The 18,339-nt window shown below is 40.7% G+C and overlaps 1 protein-coding gene and 1 long non-coding RNA gene across 3 annotated transcripts in view; both read left to right on the forward strand.

Annotated features, from left to right (window-relative positions):
• COL4A1 (collagen type IV alpha 1 chain) overlaps positions 1–18,339 on the forward strand; it is a 177,760-nt gene that overhangs the window by 6,087 nt on the left and 153,334 nt on the right. The gene's annotated exons all lie outside the window — the stretch shown is intronic.
• Positions 9,634–17,781, forward strand: LOC310675337. The gene is made up of 2 exons (XR_014510064.1): positions 9,634–15,604; positions 15,983–17,781. It is a non-coding gene; the product is annotated as an uncharacterized lncRNA (long non-coding RNA).

Genomic DNA, 18,339 nt, shown 5'->3' on the forward strand with positions numbered 1-18,339 from the left:
GGACATAAATAAATGATCTCACAGTAGTTTTGAAATTTTAACAATGTAGCAAAACTAATCTGGCAATAAATGTGCTTGTTAATTGTGAATTATCTCAGTTCAAAATGTGAGTATCTGTGTGAAGGAGTAATTGGCCCATATATGTTTGTTATTGCTTTCCCCCTGCACATTAACCCTTTTCTTTCTTTTGTCTATTTTGCATTCTTTTACCTCCAAAACCTCAATTTATTGTGTAAGATGTTTTCTAGCAGATAGAAAAGTACCCACCAAAGTCAAGACCTTTAACTAAGTGTTCCATTGTCTTCACATCAATTACATTATTCATAATCCACCTTTTAAAATAGGTTCACTGTCTCTGTGCTTCTTCTTAAGTTTGAGAGAAAAATCTTTGTTGAGGCCAGTTATATGGGACAGTGGTTGAGGAGCAGATCAGACTGAATGAACATTACTGGGATTTCAAAGGTGGAATTGACATCTGGGGAGAATTTCCAAAAGGTGGCACTTTGTTCTAGCTCTTAGGCAAGTCAATCGAAAAACTGCATTCTTTTGGCGCAACAATTTTGGGGTCTTTTTTAAAAAAGCTCAACTTTTGGGGTGTCCTGGTGGCCTTTACTTTTTGAAATATGGCAACCCTAATGGTAATCCATAGACCCCCCAGAATAACTGTCTGGCTTGCCTAATTTTTAACCAAGGCTGGATATAAAGTTTGCTCACCATTTGCAAAATAAGGGGGAAATATTTTCAAAAATGTGTATCATGGGCGTAACCAGGATTTATGTTGGTGGGGGGAGAACCTCAGTTAAGTATTTTTATGGATTTATTTGATCTTGGGGGCAGCTGCCCTTTCCCCCGCTCCCCTTTGGCTACGCCCATGATGTGTATATGAGAGAGAACGCTTTGTGTGAGAACTAAGGATTCTTGTTTCAGATAAGATTGGACCACTATCCCCCTTCCCCGGCCTCAATTCTTATTCAGTTCATTCCAAATGAGAGATGAACTCTCCCAACCCTCCTTCCCTCCCGTCTCACTTACTGGGCTAAGGCTGATGGCAGTGGCAAACTGTGACTGGCAGGAAGGGGGGAGGGACGTCTTCTCCTTCTCCTTCCTGCTTCCTGCCACTACCAGAGGAAGGGGAACAGCCCTCTTTTTCCTTGACTCTCTCTGCTTGCTGTGGCTTGCTACTTCAGCCCGGTAAATGGAATAATTCACAAGAACTCTATATCCTAATAAGAAGATTGACATCTTCATACTTTGAGAATGCCTGATTCTTATAAGGACTAAACTCAGAGAACTTTAAAATAAACTAATCTCTCCTGCTTTTTGATAGGATGCCACGACCAAAACCCTACCAAAGGAAATGCTTGTTACCTCATCTGCCTTTTTCTTGTTGTTTTTCTAAAAGTGAGATTCTCTGAATTTATGGGCACAATCCAGCAGTGCATTCATTTCCATAAAGCACAGTTAAATAAATAAATGGAATAGCACCAGAACAGCTGTCATACATTTCTTTTTTTTATATATATAATATTTTATTTTCCACATTCAATAAACAAACAGAAAACAAATCGACAAACACATCAAAAAGAAAATAGCAAAAACAAAACAATACATACATTATACAGAAAGAAAAAAAAATGAAAAAGATAAGAATAAAAAAAAATTAAAAACAAATATTATGTCATTGTATTCTTCAGCATTAACTTAAGTCTGCGACTTCCCCATGCCTTCCCACTCTGTATTCTAGATCTTATATTCTGGTAGTAAACTCTTTCCCTCTGGCGTATCTTTGGTTCAGATTAATGTTATTGTCTTATTTATCCTTACAATTCCCTATGTCTTACTAAATATACTTTCTGTAACATTGTCGTTTTTATAGTAACATTCTTGTACATTCAATCTGATACCTCAAACGTTCATAATTTTATAATGTTTCTGTAGATAATCTTTAAATTTTCTCCAGTCTTCCTTCACCATCTCTTCTCCCTGGTCTCTGATTCTGCCAGTCATTTCTGCAAGTTCCATATAGTCAATGAGCTTCATTTGCCATTCTTCCAGCGTGGGTAAATCCTGCGTCTTCCAGTATTGCGCGATGAGTATTCTTGCTGCTGTTGTAGCATACATAAAAAGAGTTCTATCCTTCACTTGAACCTGTTGGTTTACCATACCCAGGAGAAAGGCTTCTGGGGTCTTTCTAAATGTATATTTAAGTATTTTTTTCAATTCATTATAAATCATTTCCCAGAAAACCTTGATCCTTGGGCACATCCACCAAAGGTGAAAGAAGGTACCTTCTGCTTCTTTACATTTCCAGCATTTATTATCAGGCATATGATACATTTTTGCAAGCTTGACTGGTGTCATGTACCACCTATATATCATTTTCATTATATTCTCTCTTAAGGCATTACATGCCGTAAACTTTATTCCAGTGGTCCACAACCTTTCCCAGTCAGCAAACATTATGTTATGGCCAACGTCTTGAGCCCATTTAATCATAGCCGATTTCACTTCCTCATCCTGTGTGTTCCATTTCAGCAGCAAATTATACATTCTAGACAATATTTTTGTTTTAGGTTCTAATAGTTCTGTTTCCAATTTTGATTTTTCCACCTGGAAGCCAATTTTTCTGTCCATTTTAAATACCTCCATTATTTGATAATAATGAAGCCAATCTCGGACTTCACTTTTTAGTTTGTCAAAACTCTGCAATTTCAGTTTGTCACCATCCTGTTCTAAGATCTCCCAATACTTCGGCCAATTTGCCTCCATATTGAGTCTCTTTACTGCCTTAGCTTCCATTGGAGACAACCACCTTGGGGTTTTGTTTTCCAAAAGATCTTTGTATCTGATCCAGACATTGAACAGTGCTTTTCTAACAATGTGAATTTTGAACATTTTATGCACTTTAACTTTATCATACCATAGATATGCATGCCAGCCAAATGCATTATTAAACCCTTCTAAATCCAGTATGTCTGTGTTTTCAAGAAGTAGCCATTCCTTCAACCAGCAGAAAGCTGCTGCTTCATAATAGAGTTTTAGGTCTGGCAGGGCAAAGCCCCCTCTTTCTTTAACGTCTGTTAATATTTTAAATTTTATCCTTGGCTTTTTGCCCTGCCAGACAAATTTAGATAGATCTTTTTGCCACTTCTTGAAACAATCAGTTTTATCAATAATCTGCAGTGTCTGAAACAAAAATAGCATTCTTGGCAATACATTCATCTTAATTACAGCAATACGCCCAAGTAGTGAGAGTTTCAAGCTAGACCACGTATCTACAGCTGTCATACATTTCAACAGAGTTAACTGAAGAGTCTGAAAGTCTTAAAACTTGGGTTGCTCTATCTGTGGTCAATTTACACACACACACCCGCCGCCGCCGCTGTGGCTTCTAATATTGCGTGTTTTGGTATTGATTTACAAGCCAAGTGTTATTTACCGTATTTTTCGCTCTATAACACGCACCAGACCATAACACGCACGTAGTTTTTAGAGGAGGAAAACAAGAAAAAAAATATTCTAAACGAAACAGTGGATATATGATTTTTGTGGTTCATGCTGTGGCCACAGACATGTGATCTGACAGTGAGTTTGGAGTAGCCCAATGCAAAAATCCTGAGGTTCCATGTGGATCCATGCTTTGTAACCACGTTTTTGCACCACTGCGGCCCCAGGCAACAGTGGGTGCGTGATTTTTTTGGTGCAAGCTGTAGCCATGGACATGCTATGTGATCTGATGGTGAATTTAGGGTGACCCAGTGCAAAAATCCTGAGGATTCATGTGGATCCGTGCTTTGTAACCACGTTTTAAGTGGGGAAGGAAGGAAAAGCACTCAAGGGACAAGGAACACGCGTGGGGTGTGTGGAGAAGGATGCTGCTAATAATGCAGGAGAGGAGTTTAAGGGGAGAAGGAACACATGTGGGGTGTGTGGAGAAGGATGCTGCTAATAATGAAGAAGAGGGGTATAAGGGGAGAAGGCTCCTCTCCCCTCCCGCTTTGCTCCTTTAAAGAAGCAGGCTCTCTGTCCCTCTCTCCTCCCCACTCCGCGGTTCTTCTCCTGCTTTGCTGTTTCAAAGCGAGCCACAGAGGAGGGAAGGAAGGGGAACCATGGATCCTCTGCTCACGACTGCAGCAGATCCCCTCCGCCACCCGCAGGCATTCGCTCCATAACACACACAGACATTTCCCCTTACTTTCTAGGAGGAAAAAAGTGAGTGTTATGGTGCAAAAAAAATACGGTACTTTTATTGTGGGAAGCAGTGCTATTTTTCTAGAAAAAGAGGTGCTGGAACTCACCATGAACACCTTGTTCTCTCATGATGGCAATGGCACCCGCCTAAGAGGTCCTGGAACTCAGTTCAGGTGAGTTCTGGCTAAAAAAAAAAGCCCCGGTGGAAAGCAATGTGTTACTGCGAAGTGGAGGATGGAGGATTTTTGTATGTAAGCATGGGTCAGGATCTGAATGTTTTTGTGTTATTACGATAGATGGGCAATAGACTCCTGATCAGAGAATCATAGAGTTGGAAGAGACCCAAGGGTCATCTAGTCCAATCCCCTGCAATGCAGGAATCTAATTTTTTGATGCAAGCAAAAAATACCCTTGAAACCTTATGGGAAGAAGGGGGGGAAATATAAATGTTAAGTTGTGGGCGAACATAGCAGACGACACAGCGATTCTTCAAACAGCTCTTCTTTATTCAGATGTCAGAACAGAACTAAGCTGAGGGGCTCAGTCAGCCTGCTTATATAGAGCTCCAGAACAATGTAACTGTTGCCATTTTCTAAAACTATCCAATCACTGAACGTCACTTTTCGATCCTTCATTTGCATAACTATCTACAGTATCCCCCTGCTGTCCCAGGGTGAGAACTTCAGTACATAACACTAAACATGGTAATATTGCTTGTATCCCTTTTTTTAGCTTTAAGAACTGACTTTGAATTAAAGCAAGGGTGGGGAATCTCTTTGGGCCTCTTCCTCAGAACCCTCCCCAGGCACATCCTATACTAGTTCTGCATTGTTTCCTAAGTATTTTTGCCAGACTAGGATGTGTCCTTGAACTCTTCTTGTCTCAGGGAGAACAGAAGGGTTTGTGGAAAGTAGTCTACTGTACAAAGGTAACATTTACATTTGTTGTTCCACTCATTTCTCCCTCTGGCCCAGGACACCATTGGCCCCTTACAGTTGCACCAAAAGGAATGCTACCTTTAGGCTGTTTACAGAAAATGGCAGGAAACCATAATTGTGGATTTCCTGTTGTTGTTGCTTAGTCGTTTAGTCCAAGTTGTACCTAAAAAATCCCATGTTTAACAAACCTGAAAACAAAGGTCAAGAATTATTGTCTTCATACACAGATGAGCAACAAGCAGCACAGATATTTTCTGGAAGCACAAAGAGCTTTTGGCAAGTAGACACAAAGCTAACTGTTTATTATGCAAGGACTCTTCAATCTCTTTACCATTTTCCCATATACATCCCACAACCTGATGGCTATTTAGCTAGCTGTTAATATTCCTCTATTGTATTTGCTGCTTATGGCAACTTCTTAACCCTTATTTTTAGGTATGCAACAAAGGAATGCACTCCATCTAAGCATGTGGTGTAGTGGTTAAGAGCGGTAGTCACGTAATCTGGGGAACCGGGTTCGCATCTCCGCTCCTCCACATGCAGCTGCTGGGTGACCTTGGGCCAGTCACACTTCTTTGAAGTCTCTCAGCCCCACTCACCTCACAGCGTGTCTGTTGTGGAGGAGGAAGGGAAAGGAGAATGTGAGCCGCTTTGAGACTCCTTAGGGTAGTGATAAAGCGGGATATCAAATCCAAACTCTTCTTCTGGGAGAGCCAGTGTGGTGTAGTGGTTAAGAGCGGTAGTCTCGTAATCTGGGGAACCGGGTTTGCTTCCCCGCTCCTCCACATGCAGCTGCTGGGTGACCTTGGGCCAGTCACACTTCTTTGAAGTCTCTCAGCCCCACTCACTTCACAGAGTGGCTGTTGTGGGGGAGGAAGGGAAAGGAGAATGTTAGCCGCTTTGAGACTCCTTAAAGGGAGTGAAAGGCGGGATATCAAATCCAAATTCTTCTTCTACAAATGAACTCTACATAAAATAGATCTGAGTCAACATCCCATAAGTTTCCTGCCTGCTTTCTGTATGTGCAAACTGCATTGGGCTACAGGATGTACTATTTTAGTAAATTAGGCATCTCTAATATAAAATTCCATGTGCTGCTATCTCATGAGATTTATCCAGAAAATGAAGCAAATATGCAGCTGTAGAATCACAACTACTTAAAGCTATGGGATAATAAAACCTTCCCGGAAGCTGGGGAATGCCTTGACCCTGGTCTAAATATTACAGATGAAGTATGGCCCAGTGATTGAAGTGCCTAGTTGTGTGAGACTAGTATGGTAATTTGATACAGAGTTTCCTTGATTTCCCACAGATTCTTTCCCATCCCCTTAAAGAGTCAATAGCTGGTTGTTGTTTTTGTATGTATTTTAACTGTCATACCCCTAGGTCTAATTATGTTGTTATTCCGGTTTGGAAATGGGGAGTACTGTAGCAGTTTATTTATTTATATATCTATTTTAAAAGTGTGATAAATATAAAGACTGCATTTAAATATTAAATAGTTGTATGATACAGCCTTACAACACATTCCCTTTCAGAAATAAGTCACAGTGCTTACTACTAGTATGTGTGTACATAATAGTGACCTCCAAATTTTGGGACTACTGATCCCATCATCCATGAGCATTTGCCATCCTGTTTGGGGGTGATAGGAGTTGAGAGTCCAGCAACATTTGAAGGGTGCTAGATTGGGGAGGGCTGGCATTATACTCCAGCCTTAATGAAACTCATAGCATGACTTTGGGCAAATCTCCCAGAGATTTATTTCATAAAATTTATATATCTCTTGATGGTAGGAAAAAAACTCAAAGCGATTAGAATTGTTGGGATAAAGCAGAAAGCTTAATGTATGGTGCTCTAAACTTCTCAGAGGAAATGTAGCATATAAAGAAGCAAGCAAATAATGAAATAAAATATATTTCGGGAAAATGGAAGTCCCTTACATATAATTTTGTCCAGAATATAAAACATATTGAGGAAGATAAAGGTGAGATATGAAAAAGGGGGCACTTTACCTTCTCATTTCCTCATTTTCTACCATCTTCCTAAACCTCCAAGAAGATAATGTTATTGTTTATCAGTGGACATAAAGACACCTTTTGTGGTGTATAGATGGTATTTAACACTTGATAAATTATCTAAAATGTATAAGAAGGTTCCTAATAGAACAGATGGTTCTTTTTCCATATGTGGTGGATTTAGAAAAAAAAATCCCTAGGGTATTTTGGGAAAAGATATATGATGAGATAAAAAAGATGTTTAAAGTGAGTACACGCACACACAAATGCAAGCTTTTCTGCTGGGGATTGTAGGAATAGAAATTCCAAAAAAGATGGTCAAATTATTTATGTACAACAGATAGGATCCTTTATGCTCAGAAAAGGAAAGACTAGATAAGCAAAGTAATCGACTATGTTGATTCAGCAAAGCTAACAGCTAAAATAAAATAATATAATGGTGATTTGGGTTTTTTAGAAGCCTTTTCAGATTATTTGAAGAAATACTACAACATGAAGAATCTTTGATCAGATTTTGAATTCTGAGCAACAGAAAGAATTAAAGATTATTGTGTTATGACTGATAAAAAAGAGGGAAGGCAGGGTGCAGCAAATGAGGGATTTTATTTATTTATTTATTTATTTAGTGTGAGTAGATACACTGAAATCAGTGACCCACAGGCCTGTTTCAGCTGGACTTCTGGCTGCCCTGCCCCTTGGCCATGCCACAGCTTTTTAGTTGGACCAGTGCTAGCACTGGGAACTCCCTCTAATAAAGAGAAGGGCCAGAGATGGTGCTGAAGGTAATGAGAAAAAAATGTTGTTAATGCTGGTAATTTTAATGATAAAGTAAATGGGGAGTAAAAAAGAAGGGGTTGTGAGGGACAGCAGTGCCAGAGCAGAGTCTGGGGATAAAGCGCCTCAAAATTCCAGCAGAGGGCAAGAGCCTCTCTCGGATTGGCTGCCAGAGGGGAGGGGCGGAGCAGCACTTTCAGAGGGAAAATAACAGGCGCTGTTTCTGAGGAAGAAGTTGGACAGGGCTTGGTTGGGATGGGAGAAACGGATGAGGAGAGGATTTGACTGAGGGAGAACTGGCTCTGATCCAAGTGGCACATCCGCTCGGAGGAGACTCTCTCTAGCCAGAGGAAGGAGCCTTGCAGCTTGGCTAGGGAGAGCGGGTGGAGGGTCTGGGGAAAGTCTTCTGACAGGAACTAACTGGAGGGCTGAGTCTGAGCCAGAAGAGGCAGAAGAAGATGGGGGGAGACAGACGAAAGCGGGGTCTCCTTCCAGGCGGGAGGGGAGAGATCTTCTAGGCCAGAGCTTTCCAGACTTTTCATCTTGATGACCCACTTGTCAGAGATGCCTCGTTTTGGGACACACTACTTTCGATTTACTAGCAAACGGGAGGCTAAACAAAGCCCTTTCTTGCCCCGGAAGGAGCGCAGGGAGCATTGCTCTCTTCTTGGCAAAGGGGACCCCCTGGGTCTGTTGTACTATTTGAAAATACCTCAGTAGTGGGATTGCTAAGAGAGGGGAACTGAGGGAAAGCGCCCCTCACTTATGAACCAGGGTATTCAACTGGGAAACACTGGCCAGTGAGCACTCCAGTTGGAGAACAGCCTTGACCAAAGGTGTCATAGACTTTGAAGACACTCGAACTCAGGACGCAAGGGAGAAACGTGCTAAGAGGAAGGCACGCTTGGCAAATCCTCGCCGTGACCAGCTCCCATCCAGAAACCAATGTCCCCACTGTGGAAGGACGTGTGGATCCAGAATTGGCCTCCACAGTCACTTACGGACTCACTGTTAAAACCGTGTTCATGGAAGACAATCTTATTTGGCTAAAGAAGATTGCCAAAGAAGCAGCGGCAGCAGCAGCTGTGTCAAAAGTATTTAACTGTGATACCTATAACAGCTAAGTAAAGAAATGAGAGGGAAGTAGCAGAAACTGAGTTAAGCATTTTACCACCTATTCAAGAACCTTGAACATCTACCTGAAGTGTAACAACTGATTTTTAGCATCCGAAGTTTAAGAAAAACTGTGTGTTTAAGCCTGCAATATCCTTATATTTAGTTTAAGTGATGTTGACTTCTACCTGAAAGAACACATCTCACGACCCAACTTTGTTTCACAAACTACTTCTTTTTGTAACTAAAACCTTTATTGTTTGATCAACTCCTACCTAAGACTCTAAATCACTTAAGTTTTTCCTCACACAAGACTTGTGGTAAATTGTAGACATTCATTTAATCAAGTAGACCTTGGTGACAGAACGTTTGAGAGCCTTTGATTTATGAAGATACAACTCAAGATTTTATCTGGAGCATGTCTGCAGCAAAGAGCACTACAATGCAAACTTCAGAGGCAAAATGCATAGAATACAGCCTTGGGGATCAGATAAGTGCTGCTATTATAATCCGCATCTTGGAGAAACAATTGGCAGATTGCTCAACTGCCAGTCCCTGTACCACTCCACCCCCCAGCTAACAAGTGGTAAATGAAGGACTCCTGTTATTTCTATAGATTCCTTTTTGGCAGGTTTTCACTGTGATGTTAGAAGCAAGGTCAGGGTTCTTTATAAATTGACAGCCTCCCCCATTGGCTCTCCGTGTATTATATTATACCCTGGACAGTAATAGATTTGTAGTGCTTTAGAAACAACTGCTGCTGCTACTACTACTACTACTAAATAATAATAATAATTAATAATTTTGCAATTGCGCTACCATTTTACTCAGTATGAGTTTGAGTGGCAGTAATGGGCTGTACTGCACAGAAATTCTGATTACTCTTCATAAGATTTATATTGAAAATGGCAAGGAACAAACTCTTTGTCGAACTTGTTTTTCAACATTCCTTTGACTTCTTATTGGTTCTCCTGTCCTGTATTAGCAAAAAGTTTTGCTGGATGACAGCTAATTTGATGGTCCTTGGGATACTGTAATTTGGGCTATAGGAGTTCCTCTCACATCTAAGAGAGCATCTTTCTTGACATTTATAACTATTCCTGTCTCAGTGCCGGATGCCATTCTTTAAGCAAAGATACCAAATGGTGTTGCCAGTTCTATGCTTTTATGTTGCTCCACTTGGTATAGCATAATCAAGAGGTTGTTTTAATTTCATAGTTTCTTGATAAAATACATTGACTAGAAACAATAGCCCTTTTATTGCCATTTCTGTTTCAATTTTGGAACATATTTTTAGCATAAGAGAGTGATTGTTTTAACATTTCAAAAGAATAAGGATAACATTGTATTACATTCTAGATAATTTCTAGTATAGAAATGTGTTTTATTTTAAGGTTGCTTGGAATCTGAAAGAGGCATTTCACTTTTGACCTTTACATGAAATCAACTGCTGCTCCCTCTCTGCGGCAGTGCCACATAGGCTTCTGGGTTAATGGAAATACTTCCTTGTTTCAGTTCAGTACAAAGCCTAACTGTGTGTAAAAAGGATAGAAGATAAATAACTTCTCTGCATGTAAAATATATCCTACACAAGTTAGGGTCAAACCAGACATGATATTAACTGTAGATTTCTCAGCATTAGCTGAGGAAACTGATTTGTTACTAGGATTACTGCAAGTGTGGAGGGGCAATGTAACCCTTTCCTCCACTGCTGTGATTCTGGAGAAAATTCTTCCTCTGGCATTTGCTTTGGAAGAAAATTCTCCATTGTTCAGCACAGTGAAAGAAGATACCAGAGAAGATTGCGTTAGAGGACAATTGGCATCTGATGCCAATGAGTTGTATGTTGCACCAGTGTTGTCTGTCCTTCATGGAAGTAACAGAGGCAGCAGGGTGGCCTGTCCTATTTTACCATCTGAGGTGAAATGGGAATGTACTGCTCTCTGCCTCCGGCTGCTGCTGCTGCTGCTGGAATGTCCCCATCTCACCCAACTCTTGCCACTTTTCTTTGCCCCACAGGCAACACTGTACCCTGGAACACCCCCCTCTCACTAGCGAGAAGCTGCAGCGAAAGCCATGGGGAGGCATCATCTCTTGCGCCTCTGCCGCCTGAGGCAAGTGCTTCACCCACCTCATCAGTGGACCAGCAATAACCTAACTTTAGGGCATTTCCCCCTCTTGGAATGACAAGATAGGTGATCTGAGAAGCTAGGAGGCATGAAAATATATTGGAAGATCAATACAGAGGCAAGGATGTGGTGAGTGTGGGTAGGCAGTTGTTTAGGAAGGAAATAATTGCTGGTTATTGTACAGGAGCTTTTAGAGAAAACCTCTGGAATTGATATAATGGGAAGAAGGTCAAGAGCACACCATACATGCTTTAAATTAGCAGTGTTTCTAAGTTGTTTCCAGTGATTCAGTTGAAGAGGTTTTGCAGGAAACACATTGATTAAGGAGCCTGGGTTCAGGACTGAAAAGAGGGGAGGGGATCTCCAAAACAACAACAACAACAAAGGAATGGATACATTGTGAATCCCAGAACAATTCCATTTGAGAGAATTCCATACAGCTGTGCAAGTACTTGCATTTTAGCCAAACGTATTTGGCAAGGACCAAGGCATCTATAAACTACTCATGGTTTCACAAAAAGGAAACATCACAGATGTAATGTGAGAGAAACAAGAGGGATAGAAATTTGCAAAGAATGTCAGTGGCTTGAACTTACACGAGTTGTAAGTTCGTGTAAGTGAGTTGTGTACCAAATATATTTTGCAATTCTTGGGAAATTATTTATTAACTCTAGAAACAATAAATAAATGCAAATAAAGTAGAATACAGAGTCCTCGCTTAAAAGTAATTCTTAGCCCTTACCCACCCAAAGAAGATAATAGCTCCCCCCAGCTCACACCTGGGAGACCAACATTTTCCTGTCTCTCACCCAGGGTCCCCCATCAACCATCTCCCACCCCCATGAGTATACAATCTCTAGACCTTAATAAAGGTGCCGGATATAGGACTCCAAAGAAAAAGAAGAAAGAAAAGTGATAGGAAAAAAAGAAAGAAGAAAGAAAGAAAGAAAGAAAGAAAGAAAGAAAGAAAGAAAGAAAAGGGATTATTTAAGACATTCAGTCAAGGTCTTAAGGTCTTATGCCCCTCATGCATAATACTAACACAAGCTTGCATGTTCTATTTAGGTTATCTTTAAAGTGTTGGTGTTTCAGCCAAGATTAAATTAATTTGTCTCTGGCCGTTAACAATTTGGTAATCTGGTAAAGTTTGTGGTAACTCTGCTGACATTGAGAGACTGGAATGAACCTTAGTACATATGCCAAGGGCACATTTCTACATGCTGAGTTTCAATACCTGTTTGTGCAATGTGCTATCTCCCTTGAAGACCGAAATACCTGAATTAAGTTTTGTGTGCAGCAGTGGTGCCTCAGTATTCAAGAAACACTGAATGCTCTGCTGGTGTGTTTTTCACTTTTTTATTAGAACTTAATATTTTTCACTTTGAGCAAAAGCAAAGAAGGCTGTAATGGAAATGTCACCCATATATGTAACCAAGTAAATGCAAAGATTAAAGTGTGTAAGGCAAGGTGGGCCTTATTTGGGATATAGAAGAACAAGGGTGCATATGATTGCAGGTACACCTTCCAAATGCTCCTTATGTCTGAATGATCCTGGAGGGTTCTCTGTGCAGAGATACAAATATCTGTGATACTCTAGGTCACTTGTTTTAGAAAATGTATAACGAAATGTATGCCTTTGGTGCGTTCTGTTTTAGTCAAGAAATTAAAATTCAGAGCAATAAAATTCATTATAAACTTTGTGGAATTAGTAAAAGAAGTTTTAAAGCTAAAATCTGAAACAATAGCTGAAAACAAACCACCATCAACTGCCAGGAAAGGCTTTCCTGAGCAGGAGAGTCTTTACATGTCAGCAGAAACAATATAATAAGGGTACCTAGCTGATCTCCCTGAACAGGTGTTTCATAGTGAGAGTGCCACAAAGGTGAGGTTCCTGTTCTGTGTCCCTATATAGTTAACTCTTGTGAACAGGTGTACATGAACCTATGCTGCTGAAGTCAGAGTATAGAAAAATGTTTGGGAGAAGGGTGTTCCCTGAAGCACACAGGGCCCAGGTTCTAAACATGATGACTAGCATGTTTAATTGACAGTCAGTGCATATAAGCAAAAGTCAATGTGATATGTGCTCTTTGTTCATCTTTATATTTTGCACCAACTGAAGCTTCCACATTCCATTTAAGGGCAAACCCAGTTGAAATTCAACACAGTAATCCAAACCATGGATAATGATGGCAAGATCTTGATCAGAGAGTCATGCCAAATTCACGAGCTCCTTCTGCCTTTGAGAATAACAGAGCGTAATAATAATTCAGGAGTGGACCCAAGGCGTGAATCTTGTTTCTTCAAGGAGAAATTCAGGCTTTCTTTTGATCAGATGGAGGATCCCATTTCCCCTGCAGTGTGCTAGGAGAAGCTTCAGCAACCTCCAGCCTTAAGAATGGAGCCAAAAAATGCATGTGATTATTTAATAAGTTAAACGAAAAGGTTTATTTACATATGTATATTTATTAAAAAATAATTTTGATTTCAAGATAAAGGGGAGTTTTTTCAAGTTAAAGGAGCACCCCCCCCCATAAAAAATACTAATGTGGAAAGGACAAACTTCTTAACATGATAGTCAAAAACAATATTCTAATAAACACCACATAATACTGTATCATATGATTATTTTCTGAAGCCAACACATCTGTAAATTCACTTTCAAATTGTTCACTCAGAACATATTGTTATGAAATGCTACATTTGGCACATTTGCTAATGCACCAGATGTATTCCCAGTGTGCTTCCTAACATGGACAAGTTACTTAATTTTATTTCTAAAACATGTCTTTAAAATTAAGTTTTTTGTGATAAATATTAAATGCCAGCTATATGATGAAAATTATAATGGATACAGGAATCAGAAAGAGGTCTCAAACCAAATTTCAGTACATCTATGTAGCTCTGTAAGTATGAATGGAACCCTTGGGAATATGTGCAGTGACGCAATCAGGAAGCAGATTCTTTTAATACTTAACATTGAGATGCTTGAAAACAAGTTGGAAGCTTAAATAAGAAGCCAAATAACCCATGGATGGGAACAATCTGTGTAAACTGGCATCCTGTCTTCTGTCAGTTTCAGGGTGGCCAGAACTCCACAAAAGTAGTGGTGTCAAAGTTCCGAAGACAGTCCTAGTCCAGGAGGGTTCTTACAGACAAATCCTCAAAAAAAAGCAAACCTTTTGCTTTACAATTGCAAGTCTAATTTGAGAAAGCCAGGATCCTTTTTCACATCCAATACAACAACAAATTTGGGGTGTGGTGTGTAATAAATCTAACATGACCAGACTGGATTCTCACTCAGCTGTGGAGTCGCTGAGTGGCCATTTTATGGTCTCATTTTCATATCAGTTCAAACTATAGTTAAACTTAACTGTAATTCAGTGGCCAGGTTGCTCACCGGAGCAAGACGGTTTGAGCATATTACACTGATCCTGGTCCGACTGCACTGGCTACTGATTAGTTTCCAGGCCCAATTCAAAGTGCTGGTTTGGACCTATAAAGCCTTAAATGGCTCAGGATCGCAATACCTCAAGGACTGCCTCTTTCCATGTGAACCTACCCTGATACCATCTTCTGAGACCCTCTTTCGCATGCAACACAAGAACGGGCCTTTTCTGCAGTGGCTCCCCATCTGTGGAATGCTCTCCCCAGGGAAGTTTACCTGGTGCCTTCATTATACAGTGGTACATTGGGTTACAGACACTTCAGGTTACAGACACTTCAGGTTACAGACTCCGCTAACCCAGAAATAGTACCTCAGGTTAAGAACTTTGCTTCAGGATGAGAACAGAAATTGCGGTGGCAGCGGGAGGCCCCATTAGCTAAAGTGGTACCTCAGCTGAAGAACTGTTTCAGGTTAAGAACGGACCTCCAGAACGAATTAAGTACCAGAGGTACCACTGTACACCTTTAGGTGCCAAGCAAAAACATTCCTTTTTAACCAGGCCGTTGGTTGATATGTTTGACAGCCTATGCCCTTTTAAAATGTGGCTCTTTTCTGGAGGGGGTGTTATTGGGTTGTTGTTTTTATTCTGATTATATATGTTGTGATCTTTTCTGTGAACCACCTTAAGACCTCTGAGTATAGAACGGTATATATAAACTCAATTAATTAATTTCTTTGTGTGCAGGGCTAAAATCTAGGTGAGGCTGATAGCTAAGCTGTGTTTGGCTCAGGGTTACGTCTGAACCAGCTTGTCGGTTGTTTCTGTTCAAACAAACCACAAGCTGTAAGCAAGGTTTGCCCTTGGCTTACTGCTATAGTTGGAGAAACAAATCATGATCCTGGGTTCAGACATAATGGGAAGTGCAATGATCACTTAACTCCCAGGAGCATGGCAGCAGCACAGGCATTAGCTGCATGCATTTGTGTGCTCTGTGTTCATCTTTGAAGTAGCTTTTTTGAACTTAAAACTGTGATTTAAAGTGACATAAGAACCAGGTCAGTGGGACGCGGGTGGCGCTGTGGGTTAAAGCCTCAGCGCCTAGGACTTGCCGATCGAAAGGTCGGCGGTTCGAATCCCCGTGGCGGGGTGTGCTCCCGTCGTTCGGTCCCAGCACCTGCCAACCTAGCAGTTCGAAAGCACCTTCGGGTGCAAGTAGATAAATAGGGACCGCTTACCAGCGGGAAGGTAAAGGGCGTTCCGTGTGCTGCGCTGGCTCGCCAGATGCAGCTTGTCACGCTGGCCATGTGACCCGGAAGTGTCTGCGGACAGCGCTGGCCCCCGGCCTCTTAAGTGAGATGGGCGCACAACCCTAGAGTCTGGCAAGACTGGCCCGAACGGGCAGGGGTACCTTTACCTTTACCTTTAAGAACCAGGTCAGAAACTAAGGCTGAGAGATACTTACCTTATAGGTAAGTTATCTTATCTATAAAATGGCATTGACAGTGAAGGGCCTGCAAAAGCTCCATTGATGCCCATGGACAATGCTCTCTTCTGCTCCCGTGGCAATTTTAAGAGAGGTCATTTCCTGATTATTATTGTTATTATTAATTATAAAATTTATATATCACTCTTCATCTGAATATCACTGGGCAGTTGATTATCCCGCCAAAAATTAAATGATCGTTTAAAAGTAAAGACAATTATATTAATATGTCATATTTATGTAATATATTGTGAAATTTTCCCAGAGAATTATAAAACATGTTTTTATTTAACAACACCCAGCTGGAAACATGGAAAAATATTTAAAGTGTTTTTCCTTTAAGAGGAAAAGTTCAGTTTTTGCCAGTATCCTGTCTAGTTGACAGTGAAGCAGGGAAGGGAATATTGACAAAATTTTGTTTCCCTTAAGCATCAGGCAACTACTAACTACAACATTCAGTTTCCTATTACTACTTCAGGCTGCTATAGTTCTGCACCCAGACATTGTTTAGCTGTTTTAAAATCATAGATGGCTTTAATTTGACCAAAGATTAAATAGCATTCAAAGAACGGTAGTTTGGAGCATGGCTTTTGGTATGGTTTCTCCAAAACTGCAATCGTTTCCCAGAAGAGCTGGGGAAAGGTGATTTTTTTAAAAAAGACTGCAATAACTATCTTTCATGAGGTTTTTAATTCTGATACCCTGTTCCTGTGGCTTCTCAGATATATGGATCATGTCTGATACTGTTTTTAGCAATTTTGTTAAAATGCCATCCTACCTTTACCCCCAAATAAACCCACAAAACAGTACATTTCCTCCCCCCCAAAAGTAGACATCTAAACCATTTAAAATATTTAAAAAACAGTAAAAACATTGGGAAACAGTCACATTCCACTTTCAGAATTAATAATTGCCAGGAACAGATTTTAGCCATCAAATGTCTGAGTGAACAGGAATGTTTTTAAATTTCTCCTGAATGTTCATAATGAGGGTTCTGTATAATAATGTGAGTCCAGTATAGACTGGACTCTGTATATGGCATGTGAGCTACTGTGAGGTGGCCTTATCAACCACGAGCTCCGGTCCTACCCACGTTGGTGACACCCACTTTCATTTTCGACCTTCTCACTGCTGGGATTTGACTCTTCACCAAAGGTTGACCACAAGGAAATGGCAGTCGTTAGGTTGAGAGATGTTCCCTATCCCTGCTATACAGGCTACCCAAAAGGGAGGGAGATAGCCCCTTGCCTGTCATCGGTTCTCCCTGTCTCTATTCATAGCATACTCATCCTGGAAAAATCACAGAAAGCAGGGGAGACCATTTTTAGCAAGCAACCTCTCATTTAGCTCAGTCCTAGTTACAGCAGACCAGTAAGTCTGTTTCCTTCATTGCAGGGAGGAAGTCATTTCCCTGAGAACATAGCATTAGACTGACATATATGCAAGCACAGATGAGGGTTTCCAGGAAGGAAAGCGGGGCGATTAAGGCCCAGCAGTGTTGATAGCTAAGCTTTCTTTAGTTTCCATCCAAGGACATTGGTTAGCCAGCTGCTCTGCAATGTTGCAGGACACTGAAGTAGCAGGAATTTTAAACAGGATATGGTTTTGCAAGTCTATTCCACTTCACCATGAATTTGATTTCTAATGGCTTTCTTTGTGTGGCCTGTAAGTGTCCAGGATGCCAGTTCATTTCTCCAGCTGTTGAACCTGATAGGAATGAGGTGATGAGTAAGGGAGGAACATGCAAAAGACAAAGAAGGAACAAATGGCAACCATAACAAAGCACATAATCAAAAGAAAAATGCTTTTTGCCATGCCAGCATAAAGTGGCCCTGAGTGAAAGCGCTTGTGCTCATGGTACTCATGTACCCATTTGTAGCAGAACTGGCATGCTGAAATCATGGTTGTGGTAGAGGCATCAGTCTGCTGTGGTGATTTTGACACTGATGGCATGGCCAGTGAATTTGTCAGCATATCATCTGTCATATATCTGTGTCTCATCATCTAACAAACTAAGGAGACCCTTGCTACTGGGGTGAAGGCAAGGAGAGGATCATACAGTTGGCAGTATCCCCAGAGACTTAAGGAACCCGATGAATATTATTTTACCCATTCAAAGTGCTTAGAAAAAACCAAGACTATAAATTTAAAATAAGGAAATAAAAATACTATCATTTTTCTTCTTTGGCGATCACTTGTAGCCGAGTCAGATTGTCTTCCATGAACATAGTCTTAACAATGAGTCTGTAAGTGACTGGAGGCCAATTTTGGATCCACACATCCCTCCACAGTGGGGACATGGGTTTC

Source organism: Podarcis tiliguerta (genome assembly GCF_965153285.1).
Source record: "Podarcis tiliguerta genome assembly, chromosome: 3".
NCBI lineage: Eukaryota > Metazoa > Chordata > Lepidosauria > Squamata > Lacertidae > Podarcis > Podarcis tiliguerta.